Source organism: Macrotis lagotis, chromosome 4 (assembly GCF_037893015.1).
Source record: "Macrotis lagotis isolate mMagLag1 chromosome 4, bilby.v1.9.chrom.fasta, whole genome shotgun sequence".
Classification (NCBI taxonomy): domain Eukaryota; kingdom Metazoa; phylum Chordata; class Mammalia; order Peramelemorphia; family Peramelidae; genus Macrotis; species Macrotis lagotis.
The window spans coordinates 191,374,346-191,397,288 of record NC_133661.1 but is presented as its reverse complement, the minus strand read 5'-3'; the positions used below and the strand labels follow the sequence as shown (position 1 = coordinate 191,397,288).

Sequence of the window (22,943 nt, the reverse complement as noted above, 5' to 3'; positions counted from 1 at the left end):
CAGAGCATGGACTCTACTCATAGTTCCAGAGCAGAACACAGGCAAAAGAGCGATCAGAGTCTCTCATAAGACCTTGAAGGAATTAAGGTCTGGGGTGGGGAGGGGTGTCCCAGAAAATAGCTGCGAAAAGCCCTCAAAAGCTTGGGTCAATGTGTCCTCCATGCTGGAAGCAGAATTCCATCTTAACAAAGAATTAAAATCAAGGCATGGGCTGGGCAAATGAGCAAACAACAGAAGAAAAAATCTGACCACAGAAAATTACTCTGTTCCTATGGAGGATCAAAATACATACTCAAAAGTTAACAAAGTCAAAGTTTCTGTATCCAAAGCCTCCAAGAAAGATGTGAATTGGTCTCAGTCTATGGGAGAGCTCAAAAAAGATTTTAAAAAATCATTAAGGGAAAAATTGGAAAGAGAACTGAGAGCAATGAGGGAAAATCATGAAAACCAAGTCAGCAGCTTGATGAAGGTACCAAAAAATACTAAAGAAAATAATATCTTAAAATAATATCATAAAATAAAATGTAATGTCTTAAAAATCTTAAAAAGAATATTTTTTTAAAAAAGAAGAATGACTTAAAAAAACAAAAGTTGGAAAAGGAGATATAAAAGCTCTCTGAAGAAAATAATTCCTTAAAATAGAGAATGGAGCTAAAGGAAGCAGATGACTTTGTGAGAAAACAAGAAACAATACAACAAAATAAGAAGAATGAAAAGCTAGAAGTAAATTTGAAATATCTAACTGGAAAAACAATTGACCTGGAAAACAGATCCAGAGGAGATAATTTAAAAATTATTGAACTACCTGAAAATCAAAAAATGACCCTATACTTCATTTTTGAAGAAATAATCCAGAAAAATTGCGCTGATATCCTAGAAGCAGAGGGTAAAATTAAAATTGAAATATTCCACCAATCACCTCCTGAAAAAGATCCCAAAATGAAAACTGCCAGAAATTTTATAGCCAAATTTCAGAACTCCCAAGTCAAGGAAAAGCAGCCAGAAAGAAACAATTCAAATATCGTGGAGCTGCAGTCAGGCTAACACAAGAATGAGCAGCTTCTACATTAAGAGTTTGTAGGGCTTGGAATATGATATTCTGGAAGGCAAAAGAGCTTGGATTACAATCAAGAATCAACTATCCAGTAAAATTAAATATACTCTTTCACAGAAAAGATGGAAATTCAATGAAATGGACTTTCAAACATTCCTGAAGAAATAACCAAAGCTGAACAGAAATGAAGCATGGAGAGGGTGAATAGGAAGGTTTAATTATGAGGAATTTAATGATTCTGCCCTGCTTATATAACTGCATGGGAAGATGATACTGATAATTCATATGAATCTTCTCATTTATTAGAGTAGACAAGACACAGGAGGGAATTGAATGTGGAGGTATAATATTTTTAAAAGATGGAGTAAATGGATAAGAGAGGAATACTGGGAGAAAGGGAAAGGAGAGGTAGAATGGACTAAGTTATTTCATATAAAAGAGGCAAAGAAAAGCTTTTTGCAATGGAGTGGAAGAAGGGAAACATGAGGAAGAGAGTGAGTGAACCTTTACTCTCATCTGAAGTGACTCAGAGAGGAAATAACATACACATCCAGTTGGCTATAGAAATCCTCTTACACTAGAGGAAAATAGGAGAGGATAAGGATGGGAGAAAGGGGACGTGGGGAAAGGAGGTGGTTGAAGATGATAGAAGAGAGGGAAGATTGTAAGGGAATGTAGTAAGATACAGCACACTTTTGAGGAAGGACAGGGTGAAAGAGAGAGAATAGAGTAAATGGGGGTCGAGGGAATAGATTGGAGGAAAATGGGCTAGCAATGGCAACCATGGGAAAAAATACTGAAATAATTTTTCTGATGGACTTATGTTAAAGAATGTTATCCAAGAGTTGATGGTATCTGAATAAACCGAAGCACACTTCTTTTCCATCACTTAATTTTCTTTGAGGTTTCTCTTTGTGGTGGCAGTGGTGGGGGGGCTGTGTTTACTTTTACAACATGAATAGAGTAGTAATGTGTTTCATGGCTACACATTTTTAACCTACATCAAGTACCTTGCTTTCTCAATGAGGGAAATGGAATGGGAGGAAGAGAGAGAGAAATCTGAAACTCAAGGTTTTGGAAGTAAATGTTAAAATTTGTTTTTACTTGGAGCTGGGGTTAAAAAAAATTAAAAAGAAAAGAAAAAAGAAAACAACAATAACAACAAAAGATTGTAGGGAAGATCAATTGACTTCGTAGATTCCAAAATGCTAGGTAAATATCAGTTATTATGGGGGGACTTCCAGCCAAGATGGTGGAGAGAAGACAGGCACAGTGCTAAACGTCCCCTGATCTTCCCTCATATGGGTTATGAAATAAACCTCTTAAAAAATCCTATCTATAAAACTCAGAAAGAAAAGCCAGGAGAAAAACATCTACTACAGGATCTGTCTTCCGAGATCGTGTGTGGGTCTGGGTGCAGAGGACAGACTCTGCCAGGAGCACAGGACCAGTGACACTGGGAGTCTGGATCAGCCTTGGATTAGCCTGATTAGCAGGGGGACTGGAGCCTGGGAGCCTGAGGGCCTGAGAACCCATCTGGCTTGATCAACAGAGGAGATAGAGCCTGGTCAGCCACAGGGGCTTGGGCCAATTAGGGAGCAGAGGCATTGACTGTGACGTTGATACTCTGGAGCTTGCCAGCAGGGCTGGAGATAGAGTTCCCAAGTGGGAGAGTTGCAGACATTGATCCCTGGGCCCCTCTGGTCAGGAGGAACTCAGAGTCAGGACCTTCATTTCAGCTGAAGCCTCATCCCAGAACAAACACAGCTACATCTCACTTTCTGCCCCAAGCTAATATCAAGCAGCAGAACTAACTCCACTGTAAATAGGGAGAGTGATTACCTCACCCCAGGATATAGGCCACCATTGATCAAAGATAAAAGTATTCAATAGCTTCAACCACTCCCTCCAAGCCAAGGGAGAGGGCCTCAATCAAGGTCACAGACACTGCAGAGAAAGCAACCAGCACCCCCTACTGGCCTGTCAGAGAAACTGCATTCAGTGAGCAAAACCTCTAGCACCACCTACTGGCCAGATGGAGATATTACATTCAGTGAGTAAAGCTTATAGGGATTCCAACACCAAACCTCTGTGAATCAGTCCTTCTCCAACACAAGGTCTTAGGTTACTGAAGAAAGGCCAGTGCAAAGGATGGTCCATAGAAAAATTCTTGGAAGGAAAAGCCACTAACTCAGAGAGACCTAGAACCTCTGAGAAGAATATGGTCTGCTCTCCAGCACAGAGAGACTTCCTTGAAGAAATAAGGAAGGAGTTTTAAAAGCAATTGGAAAATTTGGAAGAGAAAATTAACACCTTGCAACACCAAGAAAAAAATTCTCTCAAAACCTCAATTTGTCAAATGGAAAACTCTTGCAAAAGTAGAATGGACCAATTGGAAAAGGAGTTGCAAAAGGTAAATGAAGAAAATTCTCTTAATAAAAGAATGGAGTCTGTGGAAACTAATGACTTCATGAGATAGCAAGAGTCTGTTAAGAAAACCAAAAAATTGAAAAAAATAGAATAAAATGTAAAACAACTCAACAGCAAAACTACTGATCTCGAGAATGGATTGAGAAGGGACAACCTGAGAATTAAAGGTTTCCATGAAAACATGGAAGAGGAAAAAAACACGGACTTAGTATTACAGGATTTAGTGATGGAAAATTGCCCTGATATCATGGAACCAGAGGGCAAAATAGTTATTGAAAGAATATATCAATCCCCTCCAGAAAGAGATCCTAAAATGAAAACACCAAGGAATGTTGTGGCCAAATTCCAGAACTATCAGATAAAAGAGAAAATTCTGCAAGCAGCCATAAAGAAGCAATTTAAATACCAAGGAACCACAGTTAGGATTACACAGGACCTGGATGCAACAACACTAAGGGGCTGCAGGGTTTGGAATAAGATATTCCGAAGAGCAAGGAAGCTTGGAATGTAGCCAAGAATCCACTATCAGGCAAAACTGAGCCTTCTCTTCAAGGGGAAAAGATGGTCATTTAACAAAACGGGAGACTTCCAACAACTCCTGATGAAGAGACCAGAGCTAAATAGAAAATTTTGACATCAAACAGGAGGTACAAGAGACTCATGTATAAAAAAAAATGAGAGGGGAAAATAAAAAAACTGCTATCCAATAAGATGAAACTGGTTATATCTCGGCATGGGAAAAAGATTCTCATAACTCTTGAGAACTGTAACTCTATTAGAGGGAATATACTTAGCCAGAAGTGATGGACACTCATGATTTATCCATGAGCCTGCTATCCAGTGGGAAGAAACTGGCAATATCCCTATTTTGGAGAATGACTCTAATAACTCTTGAGAATTATAACTCAGTTAGAGAGAATATACTTAGCCAGAAGTGATAGATACTCATGATTTTCTGTGACTCATTCAGATGGAATGATTTAAAAACACTTCCTGCTTAAAAGGGGGGACAGGAAGAAGACAGGAGGATGGAGGAGGTTGAAGGGGGTAAATCTCATTACATAAAGAGCTACAAAAGACCTATTGTAATAGAGGGGGAGAAGGGAGGAGATGAGAAACACCTGAATCTTCCTCTCATCAGACTTGGTTTAAAGTTAACTTACACACACAGTTAACTTAAGAAACATTTTACCTTTCAAGTATTAAAATGGGAAAAGGGGAAGGGGGACAGAGACAAGGAGGGGGAAGAAGGGGGTCTAACAGAAAGAAGGGAAGGAAAAAGGGAAAAAACAGAAAGGGGAAAGAATGGGGAGGGGGTGGATACAGGAGGACAAACACACTGATGGTGGTGGTATTCAGAAACAAAACACAGGGGAATATGGATAAAGGGGAAAAGGGGGGAAATGCAAACAGTGGGAAGGTAGAATTGAGAACAATAAAGAGTTAGTATTTATAACTTTGAATGTGAATAGGATGAACTCTCCCTTAAATCATAAGGGAATAGCAGAGTGGATTAAAAACCAAAATCCTACAAAATGCTGCTTGCAAGAAACTCATCTGAGGCAGAGAGATACATATGGAGTAAAGGTAAAAGGTAGGAGTAAAATATATTTTGCTTCAGTTGAAGTGAAAAAAGCAGGGGAAGTAATTCTTATCTCAGACAAAGTAGCTATAAAAATAGATATTGTTAAAAGGGATAAGGAAGGAAGCTTTATCATCCTAAAAGGTATTATAGACAATAAAGTGATTTCAATACTGAGTATGTATGGACCCAATGGAATAGCATACAGATTCTTAGAGGAAAAGTTGAAAGAACAACAGGAAGATATAGACAGCAAAAACTCTACTAGTGGGATACCTCAACCTCCCGCTCTCAGATTTAAGTAAATCAAACTATAAAATAAACAAGAAGGAAGTTAAGGAGCTAAATATATTGTTAGAAAACCTAGACATGATAGACTTATGGAGGAAATTGAATGGGGAATATTAAGGAATATGGTTTCATTTTTGTAGTACATGGCACTAACACAAAAATTGACTATGTACTTGGGCATAAAAAAACCTAATGATCAATTGCAGAAAGGCAGAAATAGTCAATACATCTTTCTCAGATCATAATGCAATATAAATCATATACAATATTGGGTCAGGGAGATATAGATCCAAAACTATTTGGAAAATAACCTCATTTTTAAAAATGAGTGGAACAAACAAAAAATTATAGACAGAATTATTTCATCCTATATAATGACAATAATGAAACAACATACCAAAAATCTATGGAATTCACTCAAAGTAACTGTCAGGGGACATATTATATCTTTAAATGCTTACATGAATAAATTAGAGAAAGAAGAAATCAATGAACTAAATATGCAACTAAAAATTAGAGAAAGAACAAATTAAAAACCCCCAATTAGGGGGCAACTAGGTGGTGCAGCGGATAAAGCACCAGCCCTGGAGTCAGGAGTACCTGGGTTCATATCCGGTCTCAGACACTTAATAATTACCTAGCTGTGTGGCCTTAGGCAAGCCACTTAACCCCATTTGCCTTGCAAAAGAAAAACCTAAAAAAATAAAAAATAAAAAAAAATAAAACCCCCAATTAAATACCAAATTAGAAATTCTTAAAATTAAAGGAGAAATTAATAAAAGCAAAAGCAAAAAAGCTATTGAATTAATAAATAAAACCAAAAGCTGGCTTATGAAAAAAACAATAAAACTGATAAACCTCTACACAATTTGATAAAAAAAAAAAAAGAAAGGGGTAGCTAGGTGGCACAATGGATAGAGCACTGGCCCTGGAGTCAGGAGTACCTGATTTCAAATCCAGCCTCAGACACTTAATAATTACCTAGCTGTGTGGCCTTGGACAAGCCAATTAACCCCATTTGGCTTGCCAAAAAAAAAAAAAGAAAGAAGAAAACCAAATTGCTAGTATCATAAATGAAAAAGGTGAACTCCCCAACAATGAGGAGGAAATTAAAGTAATAATTTGGAATTATTTTGCCAAACTCTATGCCAATAAATTTGACAATCTAAGTGAAATAGATGAATATTTACTAAAATATAAGTTTCCCAGGTCAAATGAAGAGAGATTAAAGACCTAAACAACCCTATATCAGAAAAAGAAATTGAGCAAGCCATCATTGAACTCTCTAAGAAAAAATCTCCAGGGCCTGATGGATTCACAAATGAATTCTATCAAACATGTAAGCAATAACTGGTTCAATTTCTACATAAACTCTCTGGAAAAATAGGTGAAGATGGAACTCTGCCTAACTCTATGACACCAATATGGTGCTGATACCTAAACCAGGAAGAGTTAAAACAGAGAAAGAAAATTATAGACCTTTCTCCCTGATGAATATAGCTACAAAAATTTTAAATAAAATCTTAGCAAAATGATTACATCGAGTTATCACTAGGATAATACATTATGATCAAGTAGGATTTATTCCAGGAATGTACAATTGGATCAATATTAGGGAAACTGTTAGTATAATTAATTATGTCAATATCAAACCTATCAGAAATCATATGATTATATCAAGATACTGAAAAAGCTTTTGACAAAATTCAGCAACTATTCTTACTAAAAACACTAGAGAGTGTAGGAATAAATGGGCTGTTCCTTAGAATAATAGGCAGTATCTATCTGAAACCATCAACAAGCATTATATGAAAAGGAGATAGGCTAGAGGCATTCCCATTAAGATTGGGGGTGAAACAAGTATGCCCATTATCACCAGTACTATTCAATATTGCAATAGAAATGTTAGCTTCAGCAATAAGAGAATAAAAAAAATTGAAGGAATTAGAACTGGGAGAGAAGAGACAAAACTCACTCTTTGCAGATGACATGATGGTACACTTAGAGAATCCCCAAAAAATCATCTAAAAATCTACTGGAAACAATTAGCAACTTTATCAAAGTCACAGGATATGAAATAAACCTCAATATAAAATAGAATAAATATAAATATAAAATAAATCCCCAACTTTTCTATATATGACTAGCAAGATACAGCAGGAAAGCTAAAAAGAGAAATCCCGTTCAAAGTAACCACCGATGATGTAAAATACCTGGGAGGCTATTTGCCAAGGCAGCCTCAGAAACTTTTTGAAAACAATTACAAAACACTTCTCACACAAATAAAATCAGATTTAAATAACTGGGCAAACATCAATTGCTCATGGATAGGTCCAGCTAATATAATAAAAACGACAATTCTACCAAAACTAAACTACCTATTTAGTTCCCTGCCAATCAAAATTCCAAAAAATTACTTTAATGAGTTAGAAAAAGTTGTAAATAAATTCATATGGAGAAATAAAATCAAGAAATTCCAGAGATTCAATGAAAAAAAGTTCAAAAGAAGGTGGCTTAACACCACCAGATATGTAAAATTGTATTATAAAGCATCAGTCATCAAAACTGTCTGGTATTGGCTAAGAAATAGAATGGTGGACCAATGGAATAGACTAGTTGCAATAGCAGGAATGATTATAGTAACCTGCTGTTTGATAAACCCAAAAAGTCCGAGTATTGGGATAAAAACTCTTCAATAAAAACTGCTAGGAAAATTGGAAGTTATTCTGGAAGAAACTTAGATTACACCTCACACTGTATACCAAGATAAGATCCAAATGGATACTGAATTTAGACATAAGAAACCATATTATAAGCAAACTAGAAGATCAAGGTGTAGTTGACCTGTCAGAGCTATGGAAAGGGAAGCAGTTTATGACCAAGGAAGAGATGGAGAACATCACTAAAAAACAACCTAGATGATTTTGATTACATTAAATTAAATAGCTTTTGCACAGACAAAACCCATTGTAACCAAGATCAAAAGAAATGTAGGGAAACAATCTCAACAATTAGTATTTCTGACAAAGGACTCATCTCTAAAATATACAGAGAACTAAGTCAAATTTTTAAAAAAAACGAGTCATTCCCCAATTGACAAATGGTCAAAAGATATACAAAGGCAATTTACAGATGCGGAAATCAAAGCAATCCATAGCCATATGAAAAATTCCTCTAAATCATTACTTATTAGAGAAATGCAAATTAAAACATTTCTGAGGTACCAACTCACACCTCTCAGACTGACCAATATGACCAGAAAGGACAATGATCAGTGTTGGAAGGGATGTGGGAAATCTGGGATTCTAATACATTGTTGGTGGAGCTGTGAACTCCTCCAACCTTTCTGGAGAGCAATTTAGAATTACATCCAAAGGGCAACAAAAATGCACATACCCTTTGATACAACACTACCACCACTGCATCTATACCTTGAAGAGATTATGAAAAAGGGTAAAAACATCACTTGTACAAAAATATTCATAGCAGCCCTGTTTGTGGTAGCAAAGAATCATAAATCAACTAAATGTCCATCAATTGGGGAATGACTTAAGAAACTATGGTATGTGTATGTCATGGAACACTATTGTTCTATTAGAAACTAGGAGGGATGGTAATTCAGAGAAGCCTGGAGAGATTTGCATGAACTCATGCTGTGCAAGATGAGAAGAAATAGAAAAACCATTGTACACCCTAACAGCATCATGGGGGTGATTATCAACCTTGATGGACCCCATCATTCCATCAGTGCAACAATCAGGGACAGTTTTGTGCTGTCTGCAATGGAGAAGACCATCTGTATCCAGAGAAAGAATTGTGGTGTTTGAACAAAGACCAAAAGCTGTTACTTTCAATTTAGGGAAAAAACCTGTTATCCTATTATAAAATTCTGATTTCTCTTATATTGTATTTTTCTTCCTTAAGGATATGATTTCTCTCTCATCGCATTCAATTTGGATCAATGTATACCATGGAAACAATGTATAGACTGGCAAAATGTCTTCTGTGGGGGGTTGGGGGGAGGGAAGCAAGATTAAAGGAAAAATTGTAAAATTCAAAATATATAAAATCTTTAGAAAAAAATCGGTTATTATTCCTATTACTTTGAAACATCCCTCAACTTATTTTGTCTTCTTTAATCCTTCAATTAATTGTTTTTTCTTTTTAATTGTTGTAGACATTAGGTCCTATATATTTTAGCTTTCTGACATGATACCAAAACCTGCCTTGGTGAGGAATTCAAATAATAGATCAAAAGAGATAACAGACATCTTCCTGGTAGACAAATAAGAAAGATCTGCCTACCAGACAGATCTAATAAATCACATAAAAAAATTATTTGAGCCCACAGATGGAAGTAATAATTCACATTTGTACAGCGTATTTTTCCTTCAAAATAATCCAATGTTGTAACTATGATTAACAGAAGAGAAAAATGATTCACAGAGGCAGAGTTTTGCCAAAAGTCCTGCAGTTAGTAGCAGAACTGTAGTTTACACCAAGGTCCAAATATTCCTTTAAATATACTGTGTTGCCTCCTCAAAAGATGTCAAAAATATAATTTCCTCTAAGCTGAATTCCTTTGGAATAAATTATTTTATTTTTTACCTTACATTATTATTTTCATCTTTAACTTTGCCTCTCCAATGAGGACCTTGATTCCAAAAGGCACATGTAAAAACTCTGATAAATGGTACTACCACCAGTTTTTTTAAACATTGTCTAATTTCATTTTACAAGCTTTTATTTTATAGATGATTCCTATCTTACCACATATTGAAACAAGATCATAATTTTTTCAGACAAATTTGTTAGAGACTGTTTCTAAACTTCTCTCTTAATCATTAAAACAGCAAATGGGGGTGGCTCGGTGGCACAGTGGATAGAGCACCAGCCCTGGAGTCAGGAGTACCTGAGTTCAAATCTGGCCTCAGACACTTAATAATTACCTTACTGTGTGGCCTTGGGCAAGCCATTTAAACCCATTGCCTTGCAAAAAAAATAGCAAATGTAATATTGTCTGAACATTGATATATATATATATATATATATATATATATATATATATATATATATATATATATAATTATTGCCCAGCTCTGTGCAGATTTTTGAAATTTGTCATTGGCCTAAAGTAGAAGAAAGTTCATGAATTTTGTATAGGTGTATTTTATCTTTTTTCCTGCTCCAATCTGTCTTAGTACATGCCTTCAAAAGCATAAAAAGTAGAGAGGAATATTGACAAGCTATTGGTTTGTCTGAAAATACTTCTCTGGGGTTTATAAGTCTTTTTCCTGATTAGTGATGTTTCCTCTTTGTCAAAATGCCCACTAAGAAAGAGTTAAGATCATTTATTATTAAAAGGACTGAAACATATATAAGAAGACTGGGAAATTTTAGAACTAGCTACTGTGGAATCATATTGCCATTTGGATCCTTGACATCGTTCAGTCAATCATAGTCAATAAACCTGAATTTATTAAATCCCTGGTATGTGTGAGAAATAGGCTCTGGGAATATAAAGACAAATAGAAAGGGTGAGAGGAAAGAATACTCTGGGAAATAAAGGAAGGGAGAGAAAAAAGTGGTGAAAATTATCTCATATCATTGAGATGTAGAAGTCTATAGAATAAGGAAAGAATAGCAGGATGCTGGGGCTACTTAAACTTTACTCATTTGAATTTGTCAAAGGGTGAAGGAATACATATACATACACAGTTAAGTACAGAAATACATTTCTCCAAGAAGGAAACAGGAGGGAAAGAGCTAAGGGAAATAGGGAATATGAGGGAAAGTAAATTAATGGAGGTATTGGAGCAAAACAATCTCTTTCGGGGTAAAATGGGAAAAAAAGATATGCAGAAAAGGATTACAACCACAATTGTAAATGTGAATAGGATGAAGCCACCTATAAAATGCAAAAGGATAATAGAATGGATTAGAAACAAGAATGCAAAATGCATTATTAAAAAAAAAATAACAGTTGAAATAAAAAGGAAAGGATGGAACAAAATCTATTAAATTTCAGCTATAGTAAAAAAAGTCAATGGTAGACAATAGGATCTCAGTCTGTCACTCAATACATATATATATATATGTATATGTATATATATATATATATATATATACATATATATATATACATATATATATATATATATTAAGCACATCCTAGGTGGCAGGCATTGCTCTAAATACTGATTTTGTTTGTTTGTTTGTTTGTTGGCTTTTGCAAGGCAATGGGGTTAAGTGATTTGCCCAAGATCACATAGCTAGGTAATAATAAAATGTCTGAGTCTGAATTTGAACTCAGGTCCTCCTGACTCCAGGACTGGTGCTCTATCCACTGCACCACCTAGCAATCCCCTAAATGCTGATCTTTTTTTTTTTTTTTTTTTTTTTTTAGGTTTTTGCAAGGCAAATGGGGTTGTGGCTTGCCCAAGGCCACACAGCTAGGTAATTATTAAGTGTCTGAGACCAGATTTGAACCCAGGTACTCCTGACTCCAAGGCCAGTGCTTTATCCACTATGCCACCTAGCTGCCCCTGATCTTTTTTTTTAAGAAAGACTTTGTTTATTTTGAATTTTATAATTTTCTCCTTAATCTTGCTTCCCTCACAGAAGGCAGTCTGTTGGTGTTTACATTGTTTCCATGGTATACAATTATCTAAGTTGAATGTGATGAGAGAGAAATCATATCCTTAAGAAAGAAAAATCAAGCTTATATTTATAAGAAGATAGCAAAATTATATAATAACGGTTTTTTAAAAATTAAAGTTAATAGTCTCTGGTCTTTATTCAAACTCCACAATTATTTCTCTGGATACAGGTGGTATTCTCCATCACAGAAACCCCCAAATTGTGCCTGATTGGCACACTGATGGAATGATCAAGCCCATTAAGGTTGATCATCACCCCCCATGTTGCTGTTAGGGTGAACAGTGTTATTCTGGTTCTGCTCATCTCACTCAGCATCAGCTCATGCAAAGCCTTCCAGGCTTTACTGAATTATTCCCATCCCTCCTGGTTTCTAGTAGAAATATAGTGTTCCATGACATACATATTCCATAGTTTGTTAATCCATTCCCCAATTGAAGGGCATTCACTTAATTTCCATTTCTTTGCCACCACAAAGAGGGCTGCTATGAATATTTTTGTACAAGTGATGTTTTTACCCTTTTTCATAATCTCTTCAGGGTATAGACCCAGTAGGTGGTATTGCTGGATCAATGGGTATGCACACTAAATGCTAATCTTAAGGTAATAGCAAAAATAGACCAAATTCAAAGAGAGAAACAAGGAAATTGCAATTTTTAAAAAATATAGTAGAAAAATGAATTAAAATCAATATTAAACATATGAATCAAATATCCAATCCATTACTGTAGCCTGCTAACTTGATTTACTAATATCTTTGAAGAATGGGTTAAAGAAAAGATTGTTTTAAAACTCTTGACTTTTTACCAAAATTTCTTTCATGTTTTTAAGTGATTTGACATTTTCTCTAAAACTTCAATATAATTTAATGAAATGATAAAAACAAGTTGTATTTAAATTATAAATTCTATGACATCTGGGGGAGATGCAAAATTGTTTTATTTTTGTTGTCTGATATCATTTGGGGTAAAATTCTTTCTCTTCTGGTAAAATAACTCAGAATTAATCAACTGTTTGTCAAAAATTGTACTTGTATTTCATGCAACTTCTCATTAAATGTTATTACTATGAAAAATAACAAAAACAGACATAAAGGAATGAAAGACCTTAATAGTATTTTATAAAAGTAACTTATAATAGAAAATATTTAACCAGAGAATCAATTATATTTGAAGGAAAGATTAAAAATTGTTTGGAAACTAAATAAAAATAAACTATAAGAATAATTATATCAACAATAATGAAAATAATGGAACAGCATATTAAAATTTTAGGGATTGTGGCTAAAGCAATTTTTAGGCGAAATATTTTTTTCTAAATGTTTTGATCAACAAAAGAGAATAAGAGAAAAATCAATGAATTGGTCCTGTCACTAAAAATTGTTGAAAACTAATAAAGAAGACTTAATTAAACACCAAAGGAATCCTGAAAATTAAAGAAGCTAATGGGCAGCTAGGTGGCACAGTGGATAGAGCACCAACCCTGGAGTCAGGAGGACCTGAGTTCAAATTTGACCTTGCACACAATAATTAACCTAGCTGTGTGACTTTGGGCAAGTCACTTAACCCCATTGCCTTAAATAAATAAATTTAAAAAGAAATTAACAAAAAATTAAATAAATATTAATTAATAAACAAAACTAAATACTAAATAAAGATGAATCAGCAGCAGCAGCAAAATTGATAAGGCATTAGCTAACATGATTTTAAAAAGGAAACAAGAAAACCAAATTATTAGGCTCAAAAATGAAAAAAGTTCATTTCACAACCAGTAAAGGAAAAGGGAAAGAAATTATTAAAATTTATTTTGCCCAAATATGTGCCAAATATTACAAAGATGTAAATTGTCCAGATTAATGAAGCAGGAAATGCAATATTTAAATAATTTTATCATTGTTCATTCATTTTTCAGTTGGATCCCACTTTTCAAAACCCAATTTGGCAAAGATTGTAGAGTAGTTTCCCATTTCCTTTTCCAGATCATTTTACAGATGAAGAAACTGAGAAAAAAATAGGGCTAAAGGACTTGCCCAGCATCATATAATTTAATAAATATTCTAAAACCAGATTTGAATACAAGAAAATATGTCTTCTATTCTCTATGCCTGGCACTCTATCCACTTTACCACTTAACTGCCCTTATTTTATCATATAAAAATAAATTTAATAAGTTATTTATGAACTTCCAAACAAAAAATCCTCATGAACAGATGTATTTATTTTTATTGTTTAAATATTTAAAGAACAATTAATTTCAGTATTGCATAATTGTTTGAAAATATGGGGGTAAAAGAGGTCCTAAGAAATTATTTCTGTGACACAAATATGGTCTAATACCTAACCATGTAGAATCAAACCTAAGAAAGAAAATTACAGATCAGTCTCCCTAATTTTTGAATATTTATTCAAAGTTATTTTAATAAGATTTATCAAAAAGACTAGAGCAACACATATAAAAAGATCATATCAAACATAATTAAACATATTAATAATAAAAATAAAAATCATATTGTATCAATAGTTGCAGAAAACACTTTTAAAAAATACAACACCCAGGCTATTAAAAAAACATTTCAAAGCACATGGAAAAATGAAATCATTCATTCTTAAAATGACATTAGTATATCTTTAATTAGTTGTCAGAATTATATATAGTGTAGTTAAGATAGAAGGGTTTCCAGTAAGATCAGGGCCTAAAGTACAGATGTTCATTACCACCAATACTATTCACTATAGTCATTAAAATTCTAATTAAAGCAAGAAGAAAAAAGTTGATGGAATAAGCATAAACAAAGAGGAAACAAAATTATCCTTTTTTTGCAAATAATATAGAATCAACTGAAGATCTAATTGAAAAAAATGTTGACTTCAATCAAAGTTGCAGAATATAAAGTAAAACTATAATCAGCAGAATTTCTGTATGTGTATGTTACCCTCAAAATCAAGAATGATAGTTTTAAGAGAAATTTCATTTTAAATATCACAGACAATACAAAACACTTGGGCATCTACCTGCAAAATATACATAGACCTCCATGAACATAATTATAAAACAAAAAGACAGTAACTTGAGATTAAATAATAAAAATTAAAATATTACATAATTTAATTTAATAACAATATTATTGTATAATTGTTAAAATATTATTATAGTAATACTAAATTCATTCAGTACCATACCAACTAAATTACCAAATAATTGCTTCCTAAAACTAAAAAAAAATGAACAAATAATAAAACTCATTTGAAGAAATGAACATTCAAGAATATCAAGAAAATAAATAAAAAGGAAAAAGGAAAAAAGACAGTGGTACCAAATCTTAAATTCTAATTAAAGCAATAATCATTAAAATTTTTTCTACTAGGTCAGAAATAGAAATATTGAACAGATTAGATACACAAGAAAGTAAATGAGCACAATAGCTTAGTGTTGTATAAACCTAAAGATCTCATCTGTTGGATTAAATACTTATTATTGACATGTGAGGTTTTCTTTACCCTTTTTCCTGATCTAGTATTGCTGGATCAAAGAATATGAATAGTTTTATTGCCCTTTTGAAATAATTCCAGTTGTTCTCCAGAAATGTTGGATCAGCTCATAACAATGTATCAGTATCCCAGTTTTCCATCATCTCCTCCAACTGATCATTTTTGTTTTTAGTCATATTGGCCAATCTGATAAGTATAATTTGGTATCTCAAAGTTGTTTTAATTTGTATTTCTCAAATCAAAAATGATTTAGAATATTTTTCATATGACTGTAGAGCTTTTTTTATCTGAAAACTGGCTTTTCATATCATTTGACCATTTTATCAATTGAGAAATGACTTGTATTCTCATAAATTTGATTCAGTTTTCTATATATCTAGACTTTCTGACTCCCAATTTTTTTATTTTTTTCATTAAAATATGTTTAAATTTTAAAATTTTTTCACTTTACTACAATAGTCATGTTGTAAAAGTAAACAAAGTAAGAGAAAGCTCAAGAAAAATAGAGAAGAAAAAAAGTGTACTTCAATCTGTTTTCGGGTACCATCAACTCTATCTTTGCATTGGATGCATTTTTATCATAAGTCCATCAGAGAAATTGCTTCACTATTTTTTCCCCATCATTGTTACTGACTAGCTGTATTTCCTCTAATTCCCCCCCATAACCCCACTCCCATTTACTCTATTCTCTCTCCTTTCACCCTGTCCTTCCTCAAAAGTATATTGTAACTGACTCCCTTCTCCCATGATCTTTCCTCTCTTCGAAAACTCCCTCCCCTCCTCCATCCTTTCTTCCATCCTTTCCTCTCCATTTTTCCTCTAGCATAAGATAGATTTCTATCCCCAATTGAGTGTGTATGTTATTTCCTCTCTGAATCACTTCTAAGGAAGGTTAAGTTTCACTTACTCCCCCCCCCCTCACTTTCCCCCTCTTTCACTCTATTGAAAAAGCTTTTTCTTGCCTCTTTTATGTGAAATAAATTAGCCCATTCTACTTCTCCTTTCCCTTTCTCCCAATACATTCCTTTCTTGCTCATCAACTCTATCTTTATAATGCATTATACCTTCAGATTCAGCTTGCTCTTGTACCTTGTCTATATATGCTCCTTCTAACTGCCCTAATAAAGGAGGCTATGAGTTAACAGCATCATCATCCTTTGCAGGAATACAAGCAGTTCAACAACATTAAATCCCTCATAATTTTCCCTTCCTATTCACCCTCCATATGTTTCACCTGAGTCCTACATTTGAAGATCAAACTTTCTGTTCAGCTCTGGTCATTTCAACAGGAAAGTTTGAAAGTACCCTATTTCATTGAATGTCTATTTTTTCCCATGAAAAAGTATGTTTAGTTTTGCTGGATAGTTGTTTCTTGATTGTAATCCAAACTCTTTTTGCCTTACTAGAATAACATGTGCCAAGTCCTTTGGGGCCTTAGTGGTAGAAGCCACTAAATCTTGTCTTATCCTATTATTTGAATTGTTTTTTTCTGACCCCTTGTAACATTTTCTCCTTAACTTGAGATTTCTGGAATTTGGCTATGATATTCCTGGTAGTTTTCATTTGAGGATCTCTTTCAGATGAATGGTGGATTCCCTCAATTTCTATTTTACCTTCTGTTCCTAGGATATCAGGGTATTTATGCTGGATTATTTCTTGAAAAATAAAGACTGGGATCTTTTCCTGGTTATGACTTTCAGGTAGTCCAATAATTTTTAAACTATCTCTTCTAGATCTGTTTTCCAGGTCAGTTGTATTTCCAATTAGATATTTCACATTGTCTTCTAGTTTTTCATTCTTTTGGTTTTGTTTTATTGTTTCTTGATATTTTAGAAATTCATCAACTTCCCTTAGCTCCCTTCTCCATTTTAAAGAATTATTTTCTACAGAGAGCTTTTGTATCTCCTTTTCCTTCTGGCCAATTCTGTTTTTAAGGCCGTCTTCTCTCACTGCCCTTTTGGATGACTTTTTTCCATTTGACTCAAACTGATTTTTAAGATGTTATTTTCTTCAGTATTTTTTTGTATTTCCTTCATCAAGCTGCTGACTTGGTGGTCATGATTTTTCTGTATCGTCCTCATTTCTCTTTCCAATTTTTCCCTTACTTGATTTTCAAAATCTTTTTTCAAGCTCTTCTATAGCCTGAGACCAATTCATATTTTTCTTGGAAACTTTGGATGCAGAAGTTTTGACTTTGCTATCTACTGAGTATGCATTTTGATCTTTCAGAAGACCAAAATAACTATCTGTGGTTGGATTTTTTTTCTTCCGTTGTTTGCTCATTTCTCCAGCCTATGACTTGATTTTAAGTCTTTGGTGAGGTGGGGCTCTGCTCCAAGGATAAAGGATACACTGTCCCAAACTTTGGAGAAATTTTGTAGTAGGGACATCTTCCAAGAACTTCTGAGGGGCTCCAATTTCTCTCCTGGTCTGTGCACTGGTCTATGACTGAGCACACACATACTCTTCTCTGCCCTGGAACTGCGAGAAGGGTCCCCACTCCACTATGGCAGTAATGTTCCTTTTCCTGAGACTGGGGCTCAGGCTGCAGCCAGGATCTGAGCACAGGCACAGCCACAGAATCCTGCCTCAGGGATAGATAGCAGAGAGGCTAGGCAGTCTCCCCTGACCCTCTTACTATCTGTGGACTGAGAGATCTGGAAGCAACTGCCAGGCCAAGTTGCTCCACAGGCTCCACAGGAAGCTATTCCTGGGTTGAGTCTGTACTGAGGCCTGTGCTGGACTGGGCTCTGTACTCATTCTGGTGTGACAGTTTTCCACCACCCTTCAAAATTGTCCTTGACAATCCCTGGGCTCAGAAATCTGGAAACTGCTCTCTGTTGCCCCTAGGCCCAGGTCCCCGTGGGATATTCCTGAATGGTCATTCAGGGTTAGGGCTAGGGTTAGCTCCTTAGCTCCTGTGCAGCCAGTGTATCCTGGCCTGGGCTGTGTTGTGGGCCATTCTAACCCTGTTGTAACAGACCTTTCCTGCAGATCTTCCAAGGTGTTCTTGGACTGAGAAATTGTTTCACTCAGTCATGCTATGCTTCTGCTGCTGTAGCATTTGGTTACAGCTACTATTTAAAGGGATTCACAGTAGTCTGAGGAAGAGCTTCTGGGAATTCTTGCCTCTACTACAGCACCTTGTACAAGTACTTATTTTGGAACAAAAACTAATGCAGTATCTCAAAAGCAATCTGGCAAATCCTAGATATAGACTAATTTCTCAAAAATATACCAAGATAAACTGAAGGATAACAATCTTGAAGAACTGGACAAAAGATAAAACAAAGGGAGCATCTAGGTGTCCAAGTGGATAGAGCACAGGCCCTGGAGTCAGGAGTACCTAAGTTCAAATCGGTCCTCAGACACTTAACAATTACCTAGCTGTGTGGCCTTGGGCAAGCCGCTTAACCCCATTTGCCTTGCAAAAACCTGAAAAAAAAATAAAACAAAGAAGATAAGACAATAGATAATTTCATTAAGGATAATGACAATGGTGCAATCAAGTTTCAAAATTATGAACATGAAGCCAGAGCCATCTTTGAGGAAAATGTATATCTCTAAACACTTTCAGAGAGAGAGAGAGAGAGAGAGAGAGAGAGAGAGAGAGAGAGAGAGAACTCAAAGTATTGGAAATACAACAAAAAAATCTAGAAAAACAAGCAAATTAAAAGTTCTAATTAACTAAAGGTAAAATCAAAAAAAAACAAAAATTAAAAAATTATTTGATTAACAAATGATACTAGGATCCCTTTTGGTAAAAAAAATAAACAAACTACATAAACCATTAGCTAATTAAATTAAAAAGAAGACAGAAGAAAATCAAATTATCTCTACCAAAACTGTATCTAATTCCTAGGCTATTTATGAGTACATATATTTAAATCAGTAATAAAATAGCGTTAAGATATGTGAATGACATGATATTTACATAAATGTAAGGAGGAAATTTAGAGTGCACACAGCTGAAATAAGGAAAGGAAAATATTTATATCTAAATCATATAAACTTTATAAAGTCTGAGTGATTAAAATTCAGCTTAAAACAATAATTATCTTAGAAATACTTCAGAAGCATTAAAAATGTACAATGAGATTTATTCCTTTAAAATGAAATTCACTCTTTAGTTTTAATATTATAAGTACATTTTTCTAAATATGTGCCAATCCCTAGAAAGTCATTATACTTTTGAGAACATAGCATTAAGAACACAGTGACGGGGACTGGGGGCCAAGATGGCGGAGAGAAGACAGGCACAGTTCTAAAGTCTCCTGATCTCTTCCCCATCTATCACATGAAACAAACCTCTTAAAAGAAATCCGAACCAGGAAACCCAGAAAGAAAAGCCAGGAGAGGAAAAGCTACCTCAGGATTCGTCTCCCTCAGCAGCCTTGGCTGAGTACCAGCAGGTGAGTCTGAGCTCCCAGGGAAGATCAGCCAGACCAGCAGCTGAATCGGAACCGGAATTCTGAGGGTCCGAGAGCCAGACCTGCTGGATCAGTGGTGGGGCTGGACGAAGGGGGCTTGGGTCCACGGGGAAGCAGAGGTGCTGGTGTTGGGGCTGTCCCCCTGGAGCTTGGGGAAGGGGCCACAGGGAGAGGTCTGGTGCAGGAGAGCTGCGGACACCATCCCGGGGCTCCTCAGGTCTGAGAAACTCTGAGCCCAAGCCTCCATTGCACTGAGGCCTCTTCTCAAACAAATGCAAATTATTTCTGCCTCAGGCCCAGATGTGTGAGCAAAAGAACCAGCCCAGCTGAGGAATCACCTCAGACCAGGGTAAAGCCCACCATTGATTGAAAGCAAAAGAATTCAATAGCTCCAATTCCCCCCCTCAAGCAAAGGGAGAAGGCCTCAAAACCAAGGTCACAGACACCCCAGAGAGGGCAACCAGCACCTCCTACTTGCCAGCCAGAGAAACTGCACTCAGTAAAGCCTTTAGAGATCCCGAGCCCTATTGAACCAGCCCCACCCAACTCAAGGTCTTAGCATAATGAAGAAGGGTCAGGGGAAAGGTGGATCCATAAAAAAATTCCTGGAAGGGAAAGACCCCAACCCAGAGAGACCTGGAACCTCTGAGGAGAATACAATCTGGTCTCCAGCATAGAAAGACTTCCCTTGAAGAAATAAGGAAGGAGTTTAAAAATCAACTGGAAAATTTGGGGGAGACAATTAATACCTTGCAAAATGAGAATAATTCTCTCAGATCCTCAAATGAGCAAATGCAAAAAGAAATTAATTCTCTCAAAACCTCAATTGGTCAAATGGAAAGCTCTTTCAAAAGTAGAATCGACCAATTGGAAAAGGTTAATGAAGAAAACTCCTCCCCCCCAAAAAATAATGGAGTCTACAGAAACTAATGACTCCACAAGACAGCAAGAGTCAGTTAAACAAAATAAAAAAAAATAGAAAAAATAGAAGCAAATGTGAAATACCTCATCAACAAAACCACTGACCTCGAGAATAGATCGAGGAGGGGAAACCTGAAAATTATAGGACTTCCTGAAAACACTGAAGAGAAAAAAAGCCTGGACTTAATATTACAGGATCTAGTGATGGAAAACTGCCCTGACATCATGGAATCGGAGGGCAAAGTAGTTATTGAAAGAGTACATCGATCCCCACCAGAAAAAGATCCTAAAAGGAAAACACCAAGGAATGTTGTGGCCAAACTCAGAACTATCAGATAAAAGAGAAAATCCTGCAAGCAGCCAGAAAGAAACAATTTAAATATCAAGGAGCCACAGTAAGGATCACGCAGGACCTGGCTGCATCAACTTTAAGGGATTGAAGGGCCTGGAACAAGATATTTTGAAGAGCACGGGAGCTTGGAATCTACTTCCCTGCAAAGCTGAGCCTTCTCTTCCAGGGAAAAAAGATGGACATTTAACGAAATGGAAGAATTCCAAAAATTTCTGATGAAAAGACCAGAGCTAAACAGAAAATTTGGATACCAAACAGGAGGTTCAAGAGACACATGAAAAGGTAAAAAAAAGGGGGGGGGGTAAAAGGAAAAAAATGCAATCCAGCAAGTTGAAACTGGCTTTATCCCAGCATGGGAGGGGGGTAGAGACTCTCATAAATCCTAAGAATCCTGAGAAATGTAACTCTAACAGAGAGAATATACCTAGCCAGAAATGCTGGACATCCATGACCTATCCATGAGACTGATATCTAATGGGATGTAACTGGCTTTAACTCCACTGGGGAGAAAGACTCTAATAACTCTCAGGAATTTGGACTCTATTCAACAGAATATACTGAACTAGAAGGGACAGACACTCAGAATTTTCTATGACTTAGATAGTATGATCTAAAAAAAAATACACTACCTCCCTAAAAAGGGAGACAGGAAAGAGACAGGAGGAGGGAGGGGATTGAATGGGACAAATCTCATTACACTAAGAGGTACAAAAAATCCTATGCTAATAGAGGGGAAGAAGGGAGTAGAGGAGAAACACCTGAATCTTCTTCTCATCAGACTTGGCTTAAAGTCAACCTACACATACTCAGTTAACTTATAAAACATCTAACCTTTCAAGAAGTAAAAGGGGAAAAGGGGAGGGGGGACAGAGAAAGGGAAGGGGAGTGGAGGAAATAAGGGGAAATAACAAAAGGAAGGGAAGGGAACGGGGAAAGAAAGGGGAGGGAGTGATATAGGAGGGAAAACACACTGAAGGGGGTGGTATTCAAAAACAAAATACTGGGGAATATGGATAAAAGGGGGAAAAGGGGTGAAAATACAAACAGAGGGAAGATAGCACAGAGGGCAATAAAGAATTAGTAATCATAACCTTAAATGTGAATGGGATGAACTCTCCCTTAAAACGTAAGCAAATAGCAGAGTGGATTAAAAACCAGAATCCTACAATATGCTGCTTACAAGAAACTCATTTGAAGCAGAGAGATAACATATAGAGTAAAGTTAAAAGGTTGGAGCAAAATATATTTTGCTTCAGCTGAAGTAAAAAAAGCAGGGGTAGCAATCCTTCTCTCAGACAAAGCAGCAGCAAAAATATCTATAATATATAAAATATCTAAAAGAGATAAGGAAGGAAACTTTATCCTCCTAAAAGGTACCATAGACAATAAAGTCATTTCAATATTGAATATATATATGCACCCAGTGGGACAGCACCCAAATTCTTAGAGGAGAAGCTGAAAGAATTACAGGAAGACATAGACAACAAAACTCTACTAGTAGGAGACCTCAACCTCCCGCTATCAGATCTAGATAAATCAAATCATAAAAAAGAAAGAAATTAGGGAGGTAAATGGATTGTTAGAAAAATTAGATATGGTAGACCTATGGAGGAAACTGAATGGGGATAGGAAGGAATATACCTTTTTCTCTGCAGTACATGGAACTTATACAAAAATTGACCATGTACTAGGACATAAAAACCTAATGATCAACTGCAGAAAGGCAGAAATAGTGACT

At 35.5% G+C, this 22,943-nt stretch overlaps 1 protein-coding gene across 12 annotated transcripts in view; it reads left to right on the top strand.

The window, feature by feature from the left end:
- The window catches only part of RYR3 (ryanodine receptor 3), an 833,777-nt gene that overhangs the window by 509,385 nt on the left and 301,449 nt on the right, over positions 1-22,943 (top strand). The gene's annotated exons all lie outside the window — the stretch shown is intronic.